Source organism: Vombatus ursinus, unplaced genomic scaffold, assembly GCF_900497805.2.
Source record: "Vombatus ursinus unplaced genomic scaffold, bare-nosed wombat genome assembly UNPS02015414.1, whole genome shotgun sequence".
In the NCBI taxonomy this organism is placed as follows: domain Eukaryota; kingdom Metazoa; phylum Chordata; class Mammalia; order Diprotodontia; family Vombatidae; genus Vombatus; species Vombatus ursinus.
The window spans coordinates 54,417-59,816 of record NW_020955192.1 but is presented as its reverse complement, the minus strand read 5'-3'; the positions used below and the strand labels follow the sequence as shown (position 1 = coordinate 59,816).

The window sequence follows — 5,400 nt, the reverse complement described above, 5'->3', positions numbered from 1 at the left end:
AATGATTCATATTCTAATAAATTTAACACAGTTCACTATATATTTGAGAAATGAAGCCTTTATAAAACAAACTTGCTATACACTCCTCTCCCCCCACCTCCAGTTTTTGCTTTCTTTCTAATCTTGACTGCATTGGTTTTGCTTGTACAAAAACTTTTTAATTTAATGTGATAAAAATCATCCATTTTGCATCTTATAATGCTTTATTTCACTTTTTTGGTCATAAATTCTTCCCATATCCGTAGATCTGATAGGTAAAATTTTTCATGTTTTCGTAATTTGCATTTATATTACCCTTTATGTCTAAATTATGTATTCATTTTGACCTTATTTTGGCATATGGTATGAGATGTTGGGCTATACCTAGTTTCTGCCAAACTGCTTTCCAGTTTTCCCAGAAAAAATTTTGTCAAATAGTGAGGTCTTATATCAAAACCTTGGCTCCTTGGGTTTATGAAACACTAGATGAGTATGGTCATTTACTACTGTGCATTGTATACTTATTCTATTCCACTTATCCACCATTCTATTTCTTAGTCAGTACCCAATTGTTGATGATTCCCACTTTGTAATATAGTTTGAGATCTGGAACTGATAGGCCACCTTCACATTTTTTTTTCATTGATGTTATTGGCATACTTGACCTTTTCTTCTTCCAGATAAATTTTGTTATTGTTTCACTCTTGATCTTTTTGGGAAGGCCTCTAGTTTATTTCTATTATAGATAATATTTGCTAATGGCTTTAGGTAAACATTATTCATCATTTTAAGTAAAGCTCCATTTACCCCCAATGTTTTCTAGTGTTTTTAATGGAAATTGGTGCTGTATTTTGTCAAAAGTTTCTTTTGTACCTATTGAGGTAATCATTTTTTTGGTAATTGATATGTTCAATTATGCTGATAGTTTTCCTAATATTGAACCAGCCCTGTATTCCTGGTATAAATCCCACCTGGTTCTAGTGTACAATCCTTGAAATAAATTGCTGTCATTGCCATGCTAGTATTTTATTTAAAATTTTTGCATCAATATTTATTAAGGAAATTGGTCTATAGTTTTCTTTCTGGTTTAGTTCTTCCTAATTCAGGTATCAACATCATATTTGTGTCACAAAAGTAATTTAGGAGGACTCCTTTTTCACCTATTTTTTCCGGATAGTTTATATCATATTGGAATTAATTGTTCTTTAAATGTTTGGTAGAGTTCACTTGTTAATCTGGGATTTTTTTTTAGGGACTTTATTGATGGATTGTTCATTTTTTTTTCTAAGATGGGGTTATTTAAGTATTCTCCTTTCTCTTCTGTTATTCTGGGCAATTTATGTTTTTATAAATATTCATCCTTGGCTGTGGTCTGGACCAGGCTGGGGAGCGGAGAGGAGCAGGGCGGGGAAAGGGAAGGTAATGGCTGGGGGAGGAAGGGGAGGTAGGAGTTGGGAAAAAGGGAGGCTGCCACCGCTTGTGCTGGTTCCATGCCACCACCTGGGCCATGATGATCCACGGCTTCCAGAGCAGTCGCCAGGACTTCTCCTTCGGGCCAAGGAAGCTGACGGTGGCCAAGACACACATCACGAAGTCGGCCGATGTGGAGAAATTAGCTGATGAGCTACACGTGCCATCTTTTCCTGAAATGATGTTTGGAGACAACGTTTTAAGAATCCAACATGTTGGGAGCAGAGCCAGGATGGCAGAGGGAAAGCAGTGACTATCTTGAGCTCTTTCCCAAAGCCCTCCAAATACCTAAAAAAATGGCCAAGCAAATTCTAAAGCAGCAGAACCCACAAAAAGAGTGAAACAAATTTCCAGCCAAAGACAGCCTGGATGGTTGATCTGAAAGGTGTATCGCTCTGGGTGGGGAGAGGAGCGCAGTGCAGTGCAGGCTGCAGTGACCCTGGAGCAGGCCTCAGAGGGCTGAATCGCAGGCAGCTGTGGTGGTTTACAGACTTCTCAACCCCTGAATGTCAAAGACAACTTAGAAGGTCAGTGGGAAAAGTCTGTGACTGCAGTGAGAGAGGAGCTAGGTCTCAGCCACAAGTTTCCAGTGTGGCCCGGGGCCACGGCTTTTTCCTGAGCTTCCAGCCCACAGACTGAGAGAGAAATGAATGGCTGATCAGAGGGGTACTGCAGGGATCTCTTTGCCAGTGCTGAGGCAGGATTCTATTGTTTTACCGGTGCTTGGATCTGGGTCACAGTCCTGAGGAGTGGTCCTGGGATGAGGAGGAACACTGGTGCTATAGAGCTTGTTGTGGTGGTGGAGAGAAAACACCTTGCCCCTTATCATAGCACCTTGGAAGAACTGAAAATTTACAGGTCCCTAGAAGTACCTCTGAAAACAGCTGTACAAACCTGAAGCTTGGGACAGTATACTCTTCACATTGGGAGCAGACTTTTACCTTAACAAAGAGTTTAAAATTCAATTAATTGGCCGGATCATGAGTAAGCAGCACTAAAAGAGTTAGACTATATTATCTTACTTTGGTGACAAAGAAGATCAAAACATACAACCAGAAGACAACAAAGTCAAAGTTCCTACATCCAAAGCCTCCAAGAAAACATATGAATCAGTCCCAGACCTTGGAAGAGCTCAAAAGGGATTTTGAGAAGCAAGTAAGAGAAGTAGAGGAAAAACTGAGAGTGATGCAAGAAAATCATGAAAAACAAGTCAACAGCTTGCTAAAGGAGACCCAAAAAATATTGAAGAAAATAACACCTTAAAAAATAGCCTAACCCAAATGGCAAAAGAGGTCCAAAAAGCCAATGAGGAGAAGAATGCCCTAAAGAACAAAATTGGCCAAATGGAAAAGGAAGTCCAAAAGCTTATTGAAGAAAATACTTCCTTAAAAATTAGAATAGAGCAATTGGAAGCTAGTGACTTTATGAGAAATCAAGACACTGTAAAACAAATCCAAAAGAATGAAAAATTAGAAAACAATGTGAAATATCTCATTGGAAAAACAACTGACCTGGAAAAGAGATCCAGGAGAGAGAATTTAAAAATATTGGACTATCTGAAAGCCATGATCAAAAAAAGAGCCTAGACATCATCTTTCAAGAAATTATCAAGGAAAACTGTCCTGATGTTTTAGAACCAGAGGGCAAAATAGAAGTTGAAAGAATCCACCAATCTCCTCCTGAAAGAGATCCCCAAAGGAAAACTCCTAGGAATATTGTAGCCAAATTCCAGAGTTCCCAGGTAGAGGAGAAAATATTACAAGCAGCCAGAAAGAAACAATTCAAGTATTGTGGAAACACAATCAGGATAACACAAGATTTAGCTGCTTCTACATTAAGGTACCACAGGGCATGAAATATAATATTCTGGAGGGCAAAGGAGATAGGATTACAACCAAGAATCACCTACCCAGCAAAACTGAGTATAATCCTTCAGGGGGAAAAATGGTCATTCAGTGAAATAGAGGACTTTCCAGCATTCTTGATGAAAAGACCAGAGTTGAATAGAAAATTTGATTTTCAAATACAAGACTCAAGTGGAACATGAAGAGGTAAACAGGAAAGAGAAAATCATAAGAGAGTGATTAAGGTTGAACTGTTTACATTCCTGCATGGAAAGATGATATTTGTAACTAATGTGATCTTTGTCAGTATTAAGGTAGTTGGAGGGGAAAAAATTATATGTATGTATGTATAGATATAGATAGATAGAGGGCACAGGGTGAGTTGAAAATTAAAGGGTCATACCTGGAGAATAAAATTAAGGGGTGAGAGAGGAATATACTAGGAGAAGGAGAAAGGGAGAGGTAGAATGGAGTAAATTATCCCACAAAAAAAAAACAGAAAAGAAAAGGCTCTTACAGTGGAGGGGAAAAGGGGGAAGGTGAGAGGGAATGAGTGAATCTTATTCTCATAGGATTTGACTTAAGGAGGGAATAACATACATACTCAATTGGGTGTGGAAATCTGTCTTACCTTACAGGAAAATAGAGGGGGAAGGGGACAAGAGAGTAGGGGAATGATAGAGAGGAGGGCAGTTTGGGAAAGGGAGTAATCAGAAGCAAATACTTCTGAGGAGGGACAGGGTCAAAAGAAAGAATAGAATAAATGGGTGGGTGGGATAGGATTAAGGGAAATAGAGTTAGTTTTTCATAGTATGTCTACTATGGAAGTGTTTTGAATAACTGCACATATATAACCTATATTTAGTTGCTTGCCTTATCAATGAGGGTGAAAGGGGAGGGAGGAAGGGAGAAAATTTGGAACCCAAAGTTTTAAAAACACACATTTAAAAAAATGTTTTCACGTGCAACTAGGAAATAAGAAATACAGGAAATGGGGTACAGAAATCCATCCTGCCCTACAGGAAAATTGAAGGGGAAGGTGATAAGAGAAGTGGGGGGAGATAGAAGGGAAGGCAGACTAGGGGAAGGGGTACTTAGAATGCATGCCATCTTGGGGTGGGGGGAGAGGTGAGATGAGGTGAAAATTTGGAACTCAAAATCTTGTGAAAGTAAATGTTGAAACCAAAAAAATTTTAAAAATTTTAAAAAAAGAAGTTAAAAAAGAAAAAGAATCCAACATGTTTCTGGCTTTGGAATTGAGTTCAATGGGACTGACGCTAATGCTTAAGGTAGCATGTGCTAAAGAATGGCAACAGAGCAGGGCGGAGGGTGAACACTCCAAAGAGTTTATTAGACCATATGATTGGACCTATACCACAGATTACAAAGGGACATTATTTGGTGAAGCACTTAAAGGTTGTGCCTACACCAGATCATATAGATACAGAAAAATTGAAAGCCAGGAAACAGATTACATTTTTTGAGGAAGTTATGTTGTTTGAAGATGAACTTCATGATCATGGAGCTTCAAGTTTAAGTGTGATTAGAGTACTGCCTTCTAGCTTTTTCCTGCTACTGAGATTTTTCTTAATTGATGGTGTGCTCATCAGGATGAATGACACAAGGCTTTACCAGCAGGCTGACAAGACTTATATGTTAAGAGAATAAACTTCAAGAGAGATCAAAACAGCATATTTAATGCATGTACCACCAACCCACTTCACAGAGCCTAATGAAATATCACAATACTTACCTGTAAAGGAGGCAGTCTGTGAGAAGCTGGAGTTTCCAGAAAGAATGGATCTCAACCTTGTGGCAACACAGGAAATACATGCATGGAATCTAAATAAAATGTCATACAATAAAAATAATAAATAAATAATTAAGTATCCATCCTTTTTGCTTAAGTTTTCAGATTTGTTGGCATATAATTAAGAAAAATTGCTCATAATAATTGCTTTAATTTCCTCTTCATTGGTGGTAAATTCACCATTTTCATTTTTGATACTGATAATTTGGTTTGCTTTTTTTCTTTTTGTAAAGCAAATTGACCAATGGTTTATTTATTTTTTTTCCATAAAATCAGCCCACAGTTTTATTTATCAGT

General features: G+C 38.0%; 1 pseudogene; it reads left to right on the top strand.

The window, feature by feature from the left end:
* The first annotated feature begins 1,486 nt into the window (after positions 1–1,486).
* Positions 1,487–5,143, top strand: LOC114032290 (annotated as a pseudogene).
* The last annotated feature ends 257 nt before the right edge of the window (positions 5,144–5,400 follow it).